At 37.0% G+C, this 22,968-nt stretch overlaps 1 pseudogene; it reads right to left on the bottom strand.

Moving 5' to 3' along the window:
- LOC111168227 (TNF receptor-associated factor 1 pseudogene) overlaps positions 1-22,968 on the bottom strand; it is a 69,163-nt pseudogene that overhangs the window by 18,075 nt on the left and 28,120 nt on the right.

Below are 22,968 nucleotides of genomic sequence, written 5' to 3'. Positions count from 1 at the left end.
CACAGTGAAGTTAGAGGCAAGGGAGCAATTGTAGAACTCCATTTCATCTTTAAGGAAGGCTGTCATCTAGGCTTGGTAAGGCTAAACATAGACTGCCACATAACGGGCTACCCTGTGGGAAACCACTCAAGCATCCTGAATCAGTTCTGACCAAGTTCTGTGCACTTCCATTCCAAAAACTAGTAACCAATGGGATCCAATCATCTAGGAAATTGACTGCTCTTTCAATGGTTTTAGAAATCAAACTATTCAGGTGATAGTCTTTGGCTGAGGACTGGTTGGAAAGAATAATCGGTATCATATACATTTAGTGGTTCAGAGAAAAGTGGAATTTCTGTGGGACACTAAGAGGATGCCATGAGTACTGACAAACTTCAGGCCCACTTACCTCCCTGAGAATTGTCTCATTCCTTTGTAACAAGTCAGGCTTAAGATGACATTATCTCCTAGATCTGTGGGCAGTAAAACCGACTTTAAAGGATGTGGTAGACAGAAAAATGACCCCCCAGAAAATGTCCATGTCTTAATCCCCAGAATTCATAAATATGTTATGTTACTGGCAAAGAGGATAAAAGGTTGCAGATGTAATTAATGTGATAATCACCTGACCTTAAAAAAACCAAAATTGTAAAGATTATCCAGGTATGTCCAATGTAACCACAATAGTCCTTAAATGGGAAAAAAAGGCAGAAAAGTGAGTGTCAGAGTGATGCAATGTGAAAAAGATTTGACTCAACATTACTGGCCTTGAAGACGGTAAGGAGTCATGAGTCAAGGAATGTGGGTGGCCTCTAAAAACTGGAAAAGGCAAGAAAAGGGATTCTTCCTCAGAGCCTCCAGAAGGAATCCAGCCCTGCTGACACCTTGATTTTAGTCCACTGAGGCTCATTTCAGACTTCTGACCCCCAGAACTGTGACATAATAAGTGTATGTTGTTTTAAGCCACTAAGTACGTGGTGATATGTTATAGCAACAATAGAAAACAAAAACAAGGTGGCTGAGCTCTACACTCTCACTTTACAGATGAGACACTGATGTTCCCAGGTGTGAGGTGACTAGCTACACATCCCACAGGCAGTAGAGGCAAAGGTCACTAATTCCAATTCTCCACACAACTCAGACACCAACCACCACGTTCATCTGTAGCACAGATAAAATGGGAATGATAACACATGGCTTCCGGGGTAAACTATGGGTTAAAATATCTATCCCACGACTGGCAAAGACCTCATCATTGTCCAGTGTTAGCATGGGTGTCCACTGCCTGAGCTGCCCTTTTTCTACACTACTGGTCTAACAAAACACTTCTTTATATCAAACTGTAGTTTGCCTCCCATGGTCTATGCCCATTGTTCTAATTCTACTCTTCATGTCATGAACAAAATCTCTATACCTGCAAGTATTTGATGTTGATAGTAATCCTCCTGAACCACTTCTTCAGGCCAAACATCATGGATTTTATTCTTCATCTGGTGCAGATCAGAATCTTTGCTTCCCTGCTCCAGTTCCACAGAATGAGCACTACTTTGCTCAAAGGCATCCTTCCTGAAAGTGACATCTAGATTCCTACACAACATCCATATATATGCTAAAAAAGGCAGAACTGAAGAGGACAATTTTCTAGCAGTCCTATTAATGGTTCCTAGATCTCACACTGGGCTGGCTCGACCCCCATTGCATAACCATGTAGTTGGCTTAGGGTCCTCAATTACTCAATAAATTATGCAGCATTTGTTCATGTGAAAAATTCATCCTGTAAAGTGTAGCCCACTTTCCAAACTGTCAAGACTTTTGTAGATTCTCATTCTGTCATCCCATATAATTTGAATCTTTATCCATCTACCAGCCTGGTGTCATCTTAACTGTAACACAATCTCGATAAGCATGTGGAATAAAAATGAGCATTAGGAACCCTAGTGAGCTCCCAGTACTGTGGCTCCCAGAGTTTTGGATTTCTTGGATCAAGAAAAATTTAAATAAAATTTTGGGAACTGACTAGAGTTAATGGTCTTTTATTTTGACAAAAGAGATAGTCAAGCAAATAGACAAACATTAACATGTACTATTACCATAATATCATAATTTTAATATTCAAAATGTAGAAAGGACAGAAATCTCAAAAAAATTAGCCCTTTAAAAAAATAGTTGACATTTATGTGTACATATACACCCAGACACAAATAAATATATAAATTCCATACACTGTAATTGTCTATATTTTTTCATCTATCCACAAATCAATAAAAACTCCTTCAAGCTGGCCCACGTCCTTGGAACCATTTAGTAACCACTTCTGTAGCTTGTATAACTATATCCAGCCTCCTTGATATATTTCTTTCATTTACTTATTAAAATATTTGCTAAGTAGTTTGATGATTTTTTAATGTTTACTCCATACTCTGGGATGCAATGAATCCAGGTGGGAAAATTTGAAACTGTGGGATCAAATGTTTTTGTAAATTTCTCATCCATATTATACTTCAGTTTTCTCTTTCCAGTACCTATTTTATCCTATTTAATACAAAAGTCCTTCATTGACAGGAAACATACAAGCAAAGTATTACCATGTGGCCACCTATTTTATATATCACATGCATGTCTATAAAATACACAGGTCTTAGTTCACTTTAATTTACTAAAATAATATGAAATGGGGGAAACATATTGATCTGCTATGTAAGGGCACTACTTGGAATTGAAAGATAAAACATACAGTTTCTGCCCTTGAATAGCATACACACTGCACTGACACATACACTTAAAAATTAAGTTATTTCATGTACAGCTTCTCTTAAGAATGTGGAAGATTTGTTACCTCCAGGACCCAGATCCTGTGTGACAACACTCAAGTAGAGCAGAGTGACTGCCATGCCCTTGGGTGGGACAAGCTCCCTCATTTTTTTCCCAGTCCCTTCCATTCCCGAGTGTTGTCTACACAGTGAGGCCAAGTGTTAGTTGCATCACTCATACAAATGCACCATGTTTCTACCAAAAGTGGGGACAAATAGTATTGACTAACTTTTCTTAAACCTGGCCACACTTCACTCACTTATAGAGGGTAAACAGACAAGCCAAGAGTAGATTGCAATATTAGGGCAACATGTGCAGTAATCAAAGTAAGCATAATACCATGTACATGAGATGCACCAATCAAACAGAGCCACATCTTATAATCTAGTCCAGTGTAGCTGTGTTTAAGAATCAAAGCAATGCTGTGAATTCCAAGTGCCCAATAAACCGCTTTCTGGCCATGGCTGCAGTGCCAGCTCAACTGTGGCCTTTTCCTGGCACAACCTCAATGAACAAGGGTTGCTTCTTTTTTTTTTTTGTCCCACCCAGGGGCTGAATATTTTAATGGTCATGGATTTGCTTCTCACAGGTGCTAGTTTCAGTCTCACTGGAGTATGTCATATTCTGACAGGAGGCACTGCATGAAAGTTTTCAAGGCTGAAAATATAGCTTAGAAAAACATGCAAACAATGTGCTGCTGTGGATTTGAATTCCTTCTTATTCTGGAAAGAATTCCAATATTTCTACCATACTCCCAGCAGGAAAGACTTTTTTTCCTTCTTTCTACTTATTAATGTGGAATGTCAAGCATTCAGGGGAAGAAATTGCATCAGTCTCCCAGTTTCAGAACCATGATAATTTGTAGTTCCCCTGGTTGGTAAGGTGGGGTTGACTAATACGGAAAAGAGAAAATAATTCTCTTTGGAGTCTTCATTTTTCCAATATGCTTTAAGGAAGCATAGGTGCAAAGCTATTGTAGTCAAGGAAAACAACATAAGTTCTAGTTACTTGAGGCCAAGACCACCTTCTCAGGAAGTACGATTATCTTACTCAAAGATGAACTAACTTATATGTTGATAGAACCAAGCTGAGATCCTTGTAATTTTTGTGAATAATAAATAACTAATAATATCCCTCAGTCCCAACCCTCTCCTAAGCAGTGTGTAGATATCTAAAATATTAGCTACCTAGAGTATGTCTGTTAAATATATGTCCACCAAGTAAGCAGGGGAGAGGGTCTTTACTCCCTCTGAAGCTTCTTGCTTGGGAAGTTTAGATCTTTTAATCAAATGAAACTGACAATTTGATAAGATAAATCAAGCATGTGGAAAGACTGAGTTTGATCAGTCCTAGACTTTATTCCTTATCTCCACTTCAGTACAGTGTACTCTCTGTCTTCTCAGGCTCTAGTTCTTAAAATGGTCACATGCCATTTCTGATCTGCTCATCTAGATGGAAGAATGACCAAGTGTGTCCCAGCCTAGAGCCAGAGGTTGTTATATTCCTTTCTGGCCAACCTTACTTAACAGAGATTGTAGGTTTTCAAGATCATCTAGTTTTCATCACAGTGTCTGTTGCACTCATTGTTTTCTTAGGACACCTGGACCTGTTTTTCCAGCATACCTACCCTCTAACTGTTATACCTCAAGTCAGAAAGTAACACACACTGTACAGTCTTCAATTTCTCTCTTTTTTTTTCTTTCTTCCTTCCTTCCTTTCTCAAAATAGATTGCAAATTTGTAAAATCTTCTTCCAAGTTTTAATATTTAGCAATTCCTCATCCAATTCCAATTAACTCACACATCTTGAATAACAAGTTTAGTGAAACTAAGAACACCTTTGGTGAAAATTCACCAGCCTCACTTTGAATAGAGCTTTGCATAAGGAGAACTGCATAAAATTACACAAAAGATTTAACCATTTCATACTAAGTTTCTGAAAAGTGATATGTTACTTTGTGATGTATCTTTTTTTTGGCCATGCCACCATGCGGCTTGTGGGATCTTAGTTCCCCAACCAGGGATTGAACCCAGGCCACAGCAGTGAAAGCACCGAGGCCTAACCACTGGACAGTCAGCAAATTCCCGTGATGTATTTTTAAGCCCAGTATTTTTAACTATTTTAAAGCATACAAGATATATGTATGACTGTTAGATCAAGTACCTGGAAAGACAAAATAAATAAATAAAAAAGGAGATGACATCAGCAAGACAGTTAAATAGAAAGTTCTGTACCCTCTTTCTCTCCACAGACACACACATTTAACAGTAATACATGAATTAATTCCATTTGTGAGAAATCCAGAAACGAGTTGAGAAGCACCTGTACCCAGGGTACATGCAAAGCCAACCACATTGAAGCCAGTAGGAAAATCTGTGATACTCTCTCACCATAATCCCTCCCCCAAAACAGCACCAATGATTGGGACAAAACCTCCAGTTCTCATCTTCTCTATGGGGAGGAAGAAAAAGACTGGAGCACATAGCCAACATCCTGATTTTTCTGGGGGCTGCCTGAGGGACTTGTTTCTGTCTTGCCTGAATCTGAGCACTAACAAAAAGACTCCAGATTGGGAGCCACTGAGAGCAAAAACAGCAGTTTAGACTAGCATGCAAGCTCTCAAAATAGCTGCTCCCACTGTCTCAGTGCAGTGCGAGCAGGTGAGAAAAACCCCAAACCCAAGCTTCTCCTGAAAAAGAAAGGATTTGGACCATGCGTTCAATGTTCCAACTTTTCCAGGGGCTGCCAAAGGATTGGTTTCTGTCTCTCATTTCTTGGAGAGCTGATGGTCCCAGGAATACTCTAGATCTACTAGGTGCCAGAGGAAGGTTTGGATTAGTACACACTCACCCTTCAGAGCCCCTTCCTCCAGCTAGGTGCAACACAACTGGCAAGATTCCCAGTCCCTGGTGTATCTCTGGAAAGGGAAAGAGCAGACTGAAACATATGCCCAAGGGTTTCCTCTAACATCAGGAACAAGAAAGGGATACTCACTTACTTCTATTGAAAGTAGTACTAGAAGTTCTAGCCAGAGAAATTGGACAAGAAAAAGAAACAAAAGGCTCCCAAATCAGACAGGAAGAAGTAAAATGATCTCTGTTTGCAGATGATATGATTTTAATATGTAGAAACTCCTAAATGTTCCACAAAAACAAAAACTGTTAAAGCAAAAAGACAAATTCAGTAAAGGTGTAGGATACAAAATTGGCTTACAAAAATCAGTTATGTTTCTATATACTAAAAATGAATTATCCAAAAGAAAATTAATAAAACAATTCCAATTATAATAGCATCAAAGAGAATAAAATATCTAGGAATAAACTTAATCAAGGAGGTGAAATACTTGTACACTGAAAACTACAAAACCTGATGAAAGAATTAAAGATGAACAAATAAATGGAAAGACATCCTGTGTTCATGGATTGGAAGACAATATTATTAACATGTCCATACTACTCAAAGCAACCTACCCATTCAATGCAATCCCTATCAAAATTCCAATGGCATTTTAAAAAACAATCATAAAATTCTTATGGAATCACAAAGGACTTAAATAGCCAAAACAATCTTGTGAAGGAAGAACAAAACTAGAGGCATCACACATCCTAATTTTAAAATATAACATAAAGCTGAAGTAATTAAAACCGTATTGTACTGGCATCAAGACAGAGTCCAATTGAACAGAATAGGGAGACTGGAAATAAACCCATCCATATACAATAAACTAGTCTTCAACTAGATAACCAAGAATATACAATGGGGAAACTGGAAATCCATATGCAAAATCATGAAATTGGACCCTTATTTTACACCATACAGAAAAATCAACTCAAAAAGGGTTAAAGACATAAACATAAAACCTGAAACTTAAAAATCCTAGAAGAAAACATAGGGCAAAATCTTCTTGATATTTTTTCTTGGTGATAACATCAAAAGCACAGGCAACAAAACTAAAAAGAGACAAGTAGGACTACATCAAACTAAAAACCTTCCAAACAGCAAAGGAAACAATCAATAGAGTGAAGAGACAATCTAAGGAATGGGAGAAAATATATTCAAACCATATATCTGATAAGAGGTTTATAGTCAAAATAGATAAGAAACTAATATATAGCAAAAAAAAAAAGCAACCCACATACCAACACCACCAGCAACAAATGACCCCAATTTAAAAATGGGCAAAGGATCTGAATACATATCTCTCCAAAGAAGATGTGCAAATAGCCAACAGATTTGTGAAAAGATGCTCAATATCACGAATTGTTAAGGAAATGTAAAGTCAAAACCACAATGAGATATAGCTTCACAACTGTTAGGATGGCTATTATCAAAAAAAAATTTTAAATAACAAAGTGTTGCTAGGATATGGAGAAATTGGAACCACGGTTACACTCTTGGTGAGAATGTAAAATAGTGCACCTGCTATGGAAAACAGTATGGAGCTTCCTAAAAATATTTAAACTACAACTGCTATATGATTCAGCAATCTCACTTCTGGGTATTTATCCAAAAGAATTGAAATCAGTCTTCCAAAGAGATATTTGCATTCCCATATTCATTGCAGCATTATTCACAATAGCCAAGAGGTGGAAACAGCCTAAATGTCCACTGATAGATGAACGGATAAAGAAAATGTGGTATATGCATGCAATGGAATATTATACAGCTTTAAAAAAAGAAGAGACTCCTTCCATATGAGACAGCATGGAAGAACCTTGAGAACATTGTGTTAAGTGAAATAAGCCAGTCACAGAAGGAAAAATACTGCATGATTCCATTTATATGAGGTAGCTAATCAAATATAAGCAGAGTTGCATGGTGGTTGCCAGGGGCTGGGGAGAGAGGAAAATGCAGGGTTGTTGTTCAACAGGTATAAAGTTTCAGTTTTACAAGATGAATAATTTTCAGCGATCTGCTCTACAACATCATACCTATACTTAACAATGGTGTAACGTACACTTAAAAATTTGTTAAGAAGGTAGATCTCATGTTAAGTTTTCTTACCACAATTTAAAAAAAAAGAAATAGTTGAGGTGTATGGAACTCAATTTTGAGTGAAAATGTTGGTATCATAACCTTGTGAGATACATAATGTATTTTATTTTCATGCAAACTATATATATATAGTTTTGGAATATTCTACCCAAGAGAAGAATTTGTAGGCCTATTAAACAAAGGTGTAACTATCTCTTTTGCACAATAGGTATTAATTTGTACATATACATTGATAGAATATAGGGGTATAAAGCTAAAAAAGAAAAATGTCTGACATGAAGAAACAACTGGAAGAGGACGTAGGATGCCAAGAAATGTGGAAATAAAATGTATCTTGCATTTTCTTTTTGCCAAGGACTGTCTCAGTTTTATGATCCCTTTAACAAAGGCAAAGAGTTCAGTAGAAAATTTTTGTCAAATGAGATTAAAAAGAATAGAATTCATGATTCTTTGTGATTTGAAAAACTGAAGTAAAGATTTATGGGCACAAAGCATAAAAACTACTCTTTAAATGGGAAAATGTGTAACTAAAGTGAGCAGTTTGTTCCTCTCTCCCATCCCTTCTTTCCTATCTGCCCAGCTCCCCACCTCCCCTCCCGCTACACACACACACTCATATAGAACTATGTGTGGAATGGTTATTTGTACTTCTTTGTCTCAAAACACTATGCAGTGTCCGGTTTTGGTAAAAATATCAAGAGTTGCTTTCTTTTTCTTTATCCTAGACTTGCATTTGATTCTTTGCAGCTTATCTTAAGAATTCTAAGACCTTGGTAAAATTTAGAATAAAGAATGATGGCTGCCTAGGAAATGTCCATGAGCTAGCTAGGTATCTCATTTCAGCCAATTTGATAACAGGGTAAACAGTATGGAATGCAGACATATGATTTGGTCTGTTTTCATTATCTTCCATTTGTGATAATGGCAGTCAGCTATGAATGTACAAGAAGCAGCATTTTTCTTTTTTTCCCTTTAACAAAGGCAGTGAGATACTAACGTAATTCTGAAGATGTACAATCCATGTAATTTCTGAAGTTCTCTAGATACGTAACCAAATTTTGAGCATTGTTTATCTGGCATAAGGAATAATGCTATATCACATTTGCCGATATTTGAAGGCAAGTGTAGTAACAAAACTATTTACTTGGCCTTCAACAGATGACTAAAACTACAATTTAGAATGAAATATTTGGAAAATATATTAAGTTTCCTGTGCAGGGTCATTCACACTCAAGTTATTAACCTTCAATAGCAGCATTGCCCAAAAAAGGAAAAAGAAAAAAGGAATTTCCCGGCAGTCCAGTGGTTAGGACTCTGTGCTTCCATTGCAGGGGGCACGGGTTCAATCCCTGGTCAGGAAACTAAGATCCCACAAGCTGTTTGGCATGGCCAAAAAAAAAAATAGTGTTGCAAATATAACTCTCTCTTATGCTACAGAATGTAATATCTGCTTGTTTATTGCTTGAGTATTCTAATCTGAATTTGAGACCATCCTTCTTAGACCATATTAATGCAGCTCCTAGTGTATGAAAAGGCATAAATACCAAGTCCAATGGCCTATTATGATGGTGATAATGTTTCTGAAGCCATATATATAATGCCCTTTCTTTCTTTACTTTCTGGTCACGACTCAGATATCCACAATCATTTGGTCTAGGTATTTGCACTTAAAAGAGGATGGCGTATAGAATGAGAAACCATCTTCTACCCAAATCTGAAACTTCTTCACCTTAATCTATCAATAGTTGAATCTTTAATTTGACCCTGAGACACTGAGTATTTTTCATCTTCAAGAGATAATGCCAGAATCACAAACAGCATTTGGTTGACTCACTTTATCTTGGCAAGAAAAGGTTTCTTATCAGCCTCAGATTGACACACCACCCTGGCATCATAACCCTACTCAGATAACCATTAATACCCGCTGAAAGCACTTGATGTAAAAGTCTTCATTCTTTCTGTTAACCTGTTTTCCTGCTGGTCAACTACTTAGGGGCACTAGAGCCATTTTCTATCCATTGTTCAAGGTTCCCATCAATCTTTACAAAACAATTTTAAATTTGTCAAGATTGTTTATGTTGTGTGAGACATTTAAACTATCCTAAGTTAACTTATAGGAAAACAAGTAGAATATAATTTCTTAATTTGTTCCTGTCAACAGAAGGCTTATAATTATCAACCATATAATACTGACATTTCCACTATTAGAGAACAGAGAACACCAATAAATATAAGACATGGTCACCATGGAAACTCAAGACCTAGTTTGGTAGAAAAAGCACATAAGGATTTTTGTGTCTATATTATATAGGGTACTAATATATTAATTATAATGTTACATGCCAAAGATTGGCATTAAAGTAGAGCTCACAAAATTCAGAGAATAGAAGGAAGGAGTAAAGGAAAAGAAGACAAAAGCTGGGATGCACCAGTGACACTTAATGGGAGAAGTGAGACTCATGCATGGCTGTGAAAAACAGGTTGGGCTGAGAAATGTAGGGTGGAAGGTAAGGTGTTGTGGGCACACACCTTAAATAGAACAATGTAAGTTAAATAGGCCTGTGGAAAAGTAGACTCATATTTTCAGTATGTTTTTCAGTCTGCTATGGAATATGATGATAACTATAGGCAAAACATATGTACATGTGTATTAAATGGTACATTAAGGACACACTGTGAACAAAATAGTGCACTAAATGCTGAAAAAGAAAAAAAATACACGATGTATTTACTCAAGACACTTATATTTGTGTGAAATTTCAGCCCAGCAGTGTTAAAAAAAAAAAGAAAAATGGGTAAACCAATAATGTTATCCTTGAGAAAACAAAAATTTTAAACTATGTTGGATTATATGAGGTATCTTTAGAACTTCTGTTGTCAGAGAAAATAAAAAATACAGAGAGAGTAAAAGCAAAGGAAAACTCACTTCCCCGTTCTTCAGCCGGCCTTCTGAGCGTGTGCACAGAAATGGAAGAAGGGAGGTGGGGGAAGGGAAAGTGGAGAAGTAAGGAAAGAATGGGACTAAAGGCCCCTGGCGGCCATGGTGTTACAGCACCAGTAAATTTCACACCAAGCTGGAGATAAATTGGGTCTGCCGCTATTTGAATTTTCTTTACACATTAGACCCAGTGTTGGTGGATTTCCAATGAATCTCTATATAATTTTAGTCCAGTTTTTAAAAAGTGTTTCTTAGACATATTGAACCAAAAGGAAAATATAATTACCAATATCCAGGTTTGGGAATTGTTAAACAATTTGCCCAAAAAGAGAATAAATCAATGATATAACAGGAATACATTTTTTAGGAATAAATAAAATGTTATGGGACTTAAGTATTTTTTTTCACCATCTTTTAGGTAAAAACAAGAAGTGTTTCCAGAAGGAAAATGAGTCCAGTAGGAATGTGTCAAATGTTTTAATCAATAGTCTAAATCTATGGAGTAATAATACACTTTTCTTAGAGAAATTAAATTTTGAACTCCCACACAGATTTTTCTAAACATAAATAATTTCATTTTTCCTAATACATTGCAAATAATGTAAATGTTCATTGGCTAAACTAAAACACAAACCAAAACCAAAAAAAAAAAAAAATGCAAAGTGTGCTTTGAAATAGTAGCATCAAAGAGTGAAGGGAAAAAATCCTTCCCTTCCTGTTAGCTCTCCTCCCCCAAACGTTTTCATCTGTCATACTGAAATAAATAAGAGGGCCAAGGGTTTCTTTCTCTCTCAGTGCAGTTTGTGGTTAAGGAAACAATAAAGGATATTGTTATAAATAGGTAGGCAAAATAATGAGAAAAAGAAGTGGCCTGTGGTCATAGTTGCAGCTGGTCAGACAAGACATAGAGTTTTCAAGCTAGACATACCCATTAAAGAATAAAGAGGTTTTTGACTGCTGTGTACAATAAGATTATTTGGAAAATGTTAGCTACCTCTAAGCGTAAATTTCTGGCCATAGACTTTACAGTTTCTGAGTGATTTTTTTATTTACATTTTCTTGAGTGCTTTTGCTTTTTAGTATGTTTTCCTTCTCTGAATGTTATTTCAGTTCTTTGCAGCAACTATGTATTTTATATTAATAGTTTGACAGAGGAAGCATGAAAGTATGATCCTTGTACAGACCTGACCTACATGGAAGGTGGTAGAATATGTACCAGTACAGGGAACTAGGACAGTGGCCCTCCTCATAAGACCACAGAATGCAGCATCTCAGCCTGAGATTCATGAATTTCAGGCATGACCATGAGAACCAATTGAAATGCACCCAGTTAAAAAAAAAAATTTTTTATTGAAGTTTAGTTGATTTACAATGTTGTGCCCATCTCTGCTGTACAGAAGTGACTCAGTTATACACATATAGACATTCCTTTTTTAATATTCTTTTCCATTATGTTTTATCACAGGACATTGAACATAGTTTCCTGTGCTCTACAGTAGGACCTTGTTGTTTATCCATTCCATATATAATAGTTTACATCTGCTAATCCCAAACTCCCAGTCTTTCCCTTTCCCTCCCCCCTCCTCCTTGGCAACCGCAAGTCTGCTCTCTATGTCTGTGAGTCTGTTTCTGGTTTGTAGATAGTTGATCACAGAATCAACTGAACTGTGGTTATATCTGCTACATGACTTCCTGATTATTTGAATCAAGAGATAAAGGAACATGTACTGGCTAAGAGCGTACGACCTAGAGTGAGATGCCTCTATATAATGCCAGTGTCTTGGCACTGATACCAGCTGTTGACCCTGGAGAAATAACCTATACTTCAGATTCTTACTTGTAAAATGGGGTTAACAATGATACTTGTATCATAGGCTTGCTTGGGTTAAACAAATGAATACCTATTTTTAATAAACTTTTTATTTTTGAATAATTTTAGATATACAAGAAAAGTTGCAAAGAGTGTGCAGAAAGTTCCTGTATAACCCTCATCCAGTTTCCTCTAATGTTATCCTCTTACATTCCTGTAGTATATTTGTCAAAACCTAAGAAACCAACGCTGGTACATTGCAATTAACCAAATTCCAGACATTATTCATATTTCACCAGTTTTTCCACTAATGTCTTTTTTCCGTTCCGAGATTCAATCCAGGATATCACGTTATGCTTAAGAAAATGCATATTTTATTTTTCAAAACATTTAGAACAGTGTCTGGCACATAGTAAGCACCTGCTAAATGTTATTTAATCTTATTAGATGATTTTCATGTAGGTGAGACAGAATGTTTCTAACACTGTTATATATTAACAAGATTTTACACCCAATTTCTTATATTTAGGGTTCACATATAAGAAAAATAAATAGAATTGTTTCACTAGGATATTGCAAAGAAGCTATTAATACAGAATAAGAGGTAATTTATGTTGGTAATAAAAACTGTAGGTTAATTGCTCTCAAGAGAAAAAGTTCATCTATAGGATATCTTCTAAAGGTCAAAAAAAACAAAACAAAGCAAAACAAAACATGTTTTAGTCATTTAACTCCACTCAAGAAATGTTTTTTGAGTGCCTACAATACACAGGCAGCGTGCCATGGCTCAGGTACAGTGATAAATCAGACTTAGTTCCTTTTTCACATGAAGCTTACATTTTATGAAACTAACATAGTATAGTCTTAAACAAGCAATTGACATGGGAATGTGATTCACCCCACCATGAAACAGAAAGGTATGAGAATTCCCCATCTAAACATCACCGGTAACGTTTACTCAGAAGTGTTGATTGATATATTAGGTGAAAGAGGGAAACAGGCACAGTTCACTTTAGTTCCAATTACCCAGATATGCAGGATCCAAGGAGGACTTAGACAAAGACATACGTGCAGGAAAAATCTGTGCCTGCCTCCAGATGCGTCCATTCCAGCCGCTCTGGGGTTGCTTCCTGAAAGAAGCAGCCTTGCTTGTGACTGATAATAATATTAGCTAAATGCTATCAGGTGCTTACTCTATGCCAGACACTGTTCTAAGTGGTTTACATGCTTTAATTCGGGTAACGCTCACAAACGCCACGTGAAGTTGGTAATATTATTCCCTAATTTATACATGAGAAAATGAGGCAAAGTGAGCTAATGCAAGACAAATGTAAAGAAAGACCCCAAAAATCTTTTTGTATTTTCACAACTGTCTGCATATAGAGGCATAAATTGCCCCTGGACATAAATAGTAAGACCGGCTTATTCCCACTTCACTGAAAAAAAATGGAAATGAAGCATCTTGACTTCTAGATTCTGAAAGACAACATTCCTCAGGACTAAAATCTTGGAATATTTTCTAAGATGTCTCAAATAACTGCTGAGCAAACGTGTGTATAAATGTGCATGTACTAAATACTACTGGTGTCTTTTTTTCACCACTCAGTAAAACCTGCATTAATTAAGACATCTACTACTGCCTAGGCACCTGCCATATGCTACGTCAAAGACAAATATGAATAAGGCAGTCTCTTCCCTCAGAGACCTTCCACTGTAATAGATGTATTTCATTTTATTTCACATATGAGTAACCAAAAATGTGTTAAAATGAAATAAACATATCTTCAAATAGCTAAAGTGCAAAGTGGAATAAGGTAGGACCCACTAGAAACGGACAAACAGTGCTATGTGGGGAAAAAGATAAAAGAAACAGAAGGAATGGCACCTAGTTAGGGTGCATGACTGTAGCATTTGAAGACTAAGTGACATCTTAACAAGTTGAGCCAGGGTTGGATGTTCTTCATGAAAGGAACAGAATTGATGAAGGCAAAAACAGGAAATCACAGCTTGTCCCAGAAATACCAAACACCCCTGTTTGGCTGAGGTGCAGATTACAGAGGAGACAGGTGTGGTAGGACCATATCTGAACAGACTGAGTGGCAGGATGAGAATATTGTACTTAATAGGCAGAAAATGGTAAGTTCTTAAGGATTGGGGTAGAGAATTAATTAAAACTTCACTTTAGAAAGATTAATTTGTGAGTGTATAGGATGGATTTCAGAGTAGGGACAGAAAGGAAGCAGAGGCTCCAATTAAATTTTGTTACATATCTAGGGGAGAAATAATGACTGCCTAAAACAAAGGGAGGGCAGAAGAAATGGAAGAAGGAGGGTAGATGTGGCAATTGAGTGACTGATTTAGGAACTAGAAGAAAATAAGAGACATCTGAGGTGCCTGAGAAGCCTGGATGACTGAAGAAATGGTACTATTATTAGTAGAATCTGCAAAGTCATGAGGAAAAGTCCAGTATGCTTTTTTAAAGAAAATGACATGAGTTTGTACTGAACATGTTAGGTTTATGGTACTGGTGGAAGAGTTAAAAGAAGAGTTTAAGCAGACAGGAAGAAATGCAGAAGAGAGGAGACTAGACACGTAGGTTCCAATATCATCTCAGCAGAGGCGGTAATTGAAGCTGTTGGGGTGAAGAGGGAGAGACTGAAAACAGAGAAGACAGAACGCTGTGGGAACAAAAGAGGTGAGAACAAAAGAGACCAAACAAAAACAAACAAAAGTGAAGACCAGAGAAGTAGCAGGAGAACCGCGGAAATGCTGTACTGTGTTACACTAGGAAAATCAAGGAAGCCAGAATTTCAACAAAGCTAAAATAATCCATAGCATAAGTAGCTTCATGTATATAAAAGCAAGTTTCTTTATTTAAAATATCAATTGGCTTTATTCTGCTATGCTTCATTGAATATTATTTCATTTAAACAATTCTCAAGCAAAAATTTTAGGAAAAATTCACCTTTAAAAATCTAAAAATAAATTCATTAAAAGACTTTTAGCAAATCTGTAAGGTTCTATTAAGCAGCAATTAGATAAATTCACATAGATCACATGTGTATTTGAAAGCTTATCCTTATGACCAAATTTTTTTTGGAAAAACTATTTTAGCCTCTTATGGTTTTAGAGAAAATATGTTTGCAATTATTCCATTGCAATGCCTAACTGCAATTTGTCTTCATACTGGGGGCTGGAAAGAATAATTTTTGCATTAGAACTTACTTCAATTTCAGAATGGTTCTTTGTTTGCTAGCTTTCTATCCATTTCCCCCATTCTAAACTTTGAAAATGGAAGAGGTTGCCAAATTCACCTTAGACCTTCCTGTAACCAAAACCGTAAGAGTTGGGAGAAAGTTGAAATCACTCTGAGAGATGAAGTTTTTCATATATTGAACAACTGGCATTTCTTTGAAAGATTCACAATCTAAGCACAAACAATATAAAGTTCAAAAAATGAAAATTATATGAATAAATGGTGGATGGATGGCAAGAAGTTGGAACTGATCAACTTAAAATTTCCTATGTTGTGGTCCAGTTTGCTTCCAAATGCCAGCCCATTCCAATATAGAAAACTAAGGAGGAACTTGTCTAGCAATTTGCTTTTTGTGATGCAAATAGAAAGATGGCAAACAGACACACAGGAGCCTCTTCATCTTCAGAGTTTGTCCACTTCCACCCCACCCAAACTTTTGAGCTGTCGATACCACCAGGAGTAAGAGAATACACAAACACAGGTTCCTGAATCTTAAGTTGTAACTAGGAATGCATTTTTGATAAAGCAGCTGTAGGTCACAGGGCCTTATTAATATTCCTTTTCACAGGCACTTTGGATTAAATAAGATTTGATGTTCTAATTTTTAAGAGTTAAACAGCATCAAAATTTTATCTGTGAAAAAAATACATCCTAAACTCAAAAAGATAAAACTACAAGGAACATTCTAAAATACAGTATGTTCATTCATAAACTATAAAGTGAACATTTATAGACTTATGTAAGTATGCATATAAATATATGTAAAATTGATCATTTTATAATATTAAAAACTAGCGTATTGGGCTTCCCTGGTGGCACAGTGGTTAAGAATTTACCTGCCAATGCAGGGGACACGGGTTTGAGCCCTGGTCCAGGAAGGTCTCACATGCCACAGAGCAACTAAGCCTGTGCACCACAACTACTGAGCCCACACGCCACAACTACTGAAGCCCACACGCCTAGAGCCCATGCTCTGCAACAAGAGAAGCCACTGCAATGAGAAGTCCGCACACCGCAAAGAAGAGTAGCCCCCACTCACCGCAACTAGAGAAAGCCTGCATGCAGCAACGAAGACCCAACACAGCCAAAAATAAATAAATAAAATTAAAAACTAGCATATTTGTATCTTTCTTATAAAGTATTGAAACTAGTGCTTATTAAAGAAATGTGTTTTATGGAACTGACATAGTACAATAATTTTCTGGAGACTAATCTACAGTGTCCAATACTCTGGAAAAATTATGAATACTGTGTTTTAGAAGACTCTATATCTTGAAAAACAATGTAGCAAACAAGGCAAATCCAGTAAATGCCCTTTTGTTTTATTGTTATTGAAACCAAGGAACAGAGTACTAATTTAGTTTTATTTTGTATATACAGTAACTTTAAAAAGACAAAAAGAAACTTTCAACAACCTGAAGCTTGCTATTTTCTGATACTTATAACTCAGTGTCCTTCAATTCTATTTGACCCATGCTTTCGGGTAATAACCACTGATTTTGAGGGAGATTTATGTCTACTCCTTTTCACTAAGACATTTCCCTGAATGTGTATAGCATTGATAAGTTTCATAAGAGAAAGTTCAGAGGAATGAGAAATGAAGAAACAGGTTCTTTCAGTAACTTTTCTTGACACACCAGACTGTTCTGTGAGGTGAGACATTTCCTCTCAGAACAAAAGGCTACATTCAGTACAGCAGGTCTTATAAAGGCTCTGATCATATTGAAAGTGTATTATAGAAACAATTATTTCCATACAGCAGAAACAAAAGCTCTCTTGGGTGACCAACAAAGATTTAACTATAAACACTTATGTTAATGGATTCTTGTTATTATTTACTACCCTAGCCTGTCAGACAAGTAATACAGAGATACTGATCGGAGGCTAGTAATAGAATACAGCTTAAGCAAGTAGCTTTCACAATCAGGATATTTCCTTGATAAGGAGGGATGGAATTCATTTGTAAGGATTTTCCCAGATCACATAAATCATACTTCCTCAAACCATATGCCTCTTAGATACACACACACACACATACACACACACACACACACACACACACACACACACACACACGGGATTTTACTAAATAACAGTGGTCTGTTTAAAAAGACCACAATTTAAAGCTGCATTATGTAATCTCTGCATTTATTTCACATGTTTAAACCATGCCCCCCTGGACTGCGACCCAAAGCAGGAGGGTGGTTGATGACTATGGATTCCATTAGCCTCTCTGATTTCATGTGCTTACATTGCCGATTAGCTACGGTTCTAACTTCCAGTTTTAATGGAAACCACTGGATTGTTCGGTTGTGCAGTGCATATATGTGTGTATGTATGGTACTTGAGAAAATTTTACCAACTCTTATAAATTGGTTAAAAACAACAGTACTTCTTCATTTTGCTCTTTGTCCTTTATTTTTCCCACATCACAGCTCCTCACCACTATGGACCGTCGCTGTTTGCCATGATCCCTTTTACCAAGACTTCCAAATTTATTTACCCTTGGAAATTCAAGAAGGTGCTTCCTTTTACTCAGTTCCTCATATAACTTGGATGAAAAAATAAAAGGAGATCCAATTAGGGCAATTAATCTCTCATATGGAGTGGCTTTTCTTTTTATTACAAGCTAATTTTAATAAAAAAAGGAAGTTTGTGACAAATGACCATTAAACAGAGCTTCTAAAATTCACTTTTATTTCCCTAAATTATGTGTGTTCCCTAATTAAAAAGAGAACATGTTGGCACATGGTACATCTTTTCCTAGGCACTGATCCAAAAAAGTTCTAAAGTTGACTCAAGTTACTTTGAAGGTAAAAGTGTAGTAAATTTATAAGCAATTTATTACAATTTGTCTTATCTTCCTTGAAGCTCTCATCTTCACAGTGATTTGTGAGCGGGCTTGATATTACACATTTCAGAAAAGATTTCTCCTGAGATGATGTTCTGATCAACAAAGATATAAGCTCCATTTTATACTAAGTTGTCTGTCACCTTTTGTAGTGAACCTATAGTAAGTGTAATAAATCTGTTTTGAAACCTATCCATGCTCCTTTCCCAAAATGAAACATATTCGCCTTCACCTTAAAAAATAATAATCAAGAAATATCTTATTCCTTAACATCCAAAATATCTTATTCCTTAACATCCATTGGTCCTCCTCAAATGTAAGCTTCTGTCTATCACTTCTGCATTTCACTGGGGCACTCATCTTCCACATGAAGAATAATAAGTCCTACCCGCCCTCTCCATCACAGCCAAAAGGGTTGGTCAGACATAAAACGGGGTTAGATTACAAGAATGGGAGGACAGATTGGACATGAACGTAACTGGTAAAATGCTAGCACTCTTACTTTAAAGGGAACAGTAAACTACAGAGAAAAGCTAATGAAAAATCAGAAAATAGTTTTAAAAATACAAGCAATGACATTTCATACATTTGCCACATAATCTATAAAGTAGAGGTGGGGTTTTGTTATTTATTTATTGAAGAGGAAACTAGAACAGGTGAGACATGGGGCTGTGGGTAGGGGAAAAGGAACTGAATTTTCCTGGAAGGGAACGACTGTCAATAATATTCTAAAACTGAAATATAAACAAGTGAAATCAAGGAGGTAAATTGAGAAACATGGTTTTATTTGTTCTGCAGTAGTGTAAACCTCACACATTTTTCAAGTGGGTTTTCAAACAATTTAAACTCTGAAATTTTTTCTCAGGAAAAGAAAAAATTACCCAGAAATAAAAACTAGAACCACGCACAAACAGGACTGCCTTAGCACACTCAAACCTGTCCCTGTCTTGTGTCAGGCCCCCAGAGTCTTCCTCAGACTTTTTCTAGGGACATGGTATACATTCTGCTGAGATTCAAAATAAAATCAGAACAAACCTTAGCTCTAGAATACTGCTTCATATCAATTGCACCATTTCTGAAGAACCCAATGGTATCCCGCAATTAACCCCCATTTTAGCCACACTAAGATAGGGGAACAAATACTTAGGGTTCAGGGTGGTCATCAAATTTGCACAATACTAACTGAATATCTTAAAACATTTTATTTAGAGGAGAGGCTGTGAGCCACATGGGGGCAGGGTGGGGAAAGTTAGAGTCAGGGATGGGGCATGGCTCAGTTCTGCACAACCTACAGAACAAATTAAAGCTCCCTTTTAAATTGAACCCACCCTCCCAGGGACTTGGTTTAATGACCATCTGTTTTTACTCAAAATACTCCTTGGGGATAGGAGGCATCTCACCTCACACTCCACGCAGCTCATCAAAGTATTTCCTTCCAACCACAGGCAAGATGTTCTCTGAGAAAAGAGCTGGTAAATATTTTTTTTTCTTTATCTAGTTAAAAGTCCTGGGATGGTTTAGCAACCTAATAATGTTTAGTCATTCCTTATGGACACTTCCCTCAGATTCTGGCCTTGATCAGGATCTAGGGGAAGCCCTGCTTTGTACAGAGCACTCTGATTAATGTTTCCTCAAAATCTACATTGTATAATCTTGATGCTATTCTGCAAAATAGAAGTCGTTAACCCTCTTCATAGCTGAAACAACTGGGCTCTGGAGGTTAAGATATGAAAGCTGAGGCCATATAATTCATAAATTGTAAATCCTGGATTCAAAGCCATGGTTTCAAAAAGCATGACTTGCCCATGGCGTTTCCCCAGTATTCTGTGGGAAATCCTATACTAGACAATACAAGTCCCCAATTCTACTACATAAGAAACAAAGCCAGTGACAGCATGCAAGGCAAAAGGGTGTAGACTGTATGAACAGACTTATTTTGCTTTACTTTGCTTGTTTTTCCCTAAGGGGTGGAATATGTGTATTATGATGAGAATAAAGAAAGAGGAGAACGGGGAGAGAGAAATTAAAATGAGAGAATTTAAGTTGGTTTTTGGAGAGTTGAACTAATAAACACTTATTTTGTTATTACTGTTATCTAACATATACTGAGCGTTTACCACAAAACCTGTGAGCTGGTACCATTTTAATCACCATTTCTAAGGCAACTGGAGCTTTACAACAAGTGTTCTTCCCTTGGATCCCTGGGCATGCCAGGAGGAGCTTCCAGAAGCCCATGAACCCCGACATTATATGCAAAGTTTTACCTGTGAATGCAGTTCTCTGAGAAGAGAATCAACAGTTTCACCAGATTATGAAGAGGTTAATATTAATGGTTAAGGAAAACAAAACTTCTATAGCTTCACATTGTACCCCTGAGGAATTTTATCCATTCTCATGGTCTTAACAACCATATATACTGCTCAACCTTAAGCCTGGTCTCTCTCTAGGACTTCAGACATAAATATTTTACCTCCTACTGAATATCTACTTCCTCTAGTTTGTCCCGTAGCAACTCAAAGGCAACCTGCCTAAACGCACGCACATGTTCTCCTCCTATGGATCATAACTCATTTGGTGAGAGCACTGCCCTCCTCTCGCCCATTCTAGAAAGCTGGTAGTCATACTATTATTCTCTCTCTGCTTCTTTCAATCAAGCGCCAAAGGGTAGTTATACCTCGTAAGGAACTATTGAGCTTATTGTCTCTTTTATAGCTCTACCAGGTCTCAACTGGACTTTTACAACTACCTCCTCTTTGGGCTCTTTAAAATAGCCACTCCACACTACTTAAAGTGGCTCATCAAAGATGTGAAGACTTCGCATTAGGTACACAAGGTCCACAACTAGTTGACCTTCAACTTTCCCTCTTTCCCACTATATTTCCTCCACGTCCATGCTTTATATGCCATTTTCAGAACATCTTTTGTGGAACAAATCCCACGATACTTCTTAAACTGCTTGCTTTTCTAAAACACCCATTCCAAATTTCTCCCCCTGACATATTTCTATCCAAATTAATGACTGTCCATTCCAGAAGCCGTCCCTGACTGCCCACAATGAATTAAATGCCCCCCTCTGTGCTTCAGAGTTCAGAACAACGGTTCTCAAACTTTACCATGCGTCAGAAACACCGGGAGGCTCGGTAAGACGCAGATTGCCGATTTGGTCTGCGATTCAGCAGGGCGGGGCTGGGGGCTGAAAGGTCGACCGGGTCAGACAGTCACCATCTAAGATACAGCCCCACATTTACTGAGCCAGCTCCACTTCTGGGTCACCTCCGGCTCAGATAAATTCCCTGCCAAGATGGTGGGCGAGCACGTCACCAAGTAGCCATCTGCTCATAAGATTCATTCTGCGTTTGACACTTTTCTGAGAAGGGGCTCCAGAGCTGGCAGACACACTGCCTCTCAAGCACACAGGCCCCAGAGGTATTGGTCTATCCTGCTCTTTTTATTGAGAGGTCAGCGTTTCATCTCCTGCACCTAAAGTCACTGGTCATATAAATAGTATTACTCACTTTATCTCCAAAATTTTCAACTGATCCCCACAATTTTCAACTGATTTCAATTTTAGAAAAGAATTAACAGGCCCATTAGAGTGGTAATATCTTAGAACTAGAATGACTTTGAAACTTTTGTTTCCTAGATCTAAGAAGCAGTATCCACCTGGCTATTATTTGACTCTGCAAATAATTATGAGCGGCAGCAATGAAAACGTAGTTTTACAGGTATTTAGGAAACTGACATATTTGCAAAGAAAAAGCAGTGCTTTCAAAATGCAGAGAAATATGTCTGTATAAAAAAAAAGATTCAAGATTTTCTTCTTCTATCATGGAATAAATGTATCCAAGAACAGTCAGGCAATTTATCTATTTGAAAAATAAGTATGCAAGCAGGTGTCTTGACAAGGGAATCGTCTATAGTGCTGTCTTCACTAGGGTCATAATGTAAGTGGCATTACATAGTTGAGTACAAACAACAATAGAAACTCAATTTATCTTAGTACTTGAGTCTCTACTTTGAGACTCCTTGGAGGTAATTGTACCATCTTAGTTTAAGAAGGCACAGAAAAAAAGCTATGATGCATCCCTTTAAAAGATAACTCTTCTGTGACCCTGGAGAAACATAGAAACACAAAGAAAAAGATATCTTTTTGCTCTACCTCTCCCCCATTTAAAGATACTCCTTTTTTTGGTTAGAATTTATCAAATCATTCTTTCAAAAACTGTCTTCAACATGTTTCAAATTATGTAGCCTCTTTAAGACATTACCTAGTTTGTCCGCATGGATATGATATGCATAAATATGCATCTCTTATATGATCTGTTCAG

This window comes from Delphinapterus leucas, chromosome 12, assembly GCF_059928025.1.
Source record: "Delphinapterus leucas isolate spDelLeu-1000000601 "Yukka" chromosome 12, BTC_Dleu_Yukka2, whole genome shotgun sequence".
NCBI lineage: Eukaryota > Metazoa > Chordata > Mammalia > Artiodactyla > Monodontidae > Delphinapterus > Delphinapterus leucas.
The sequence above is the reverse complement of the archived record's forward strand: the minus strand, read 5'-3'. Positions and strand labels throughout refer to the sequence as shown.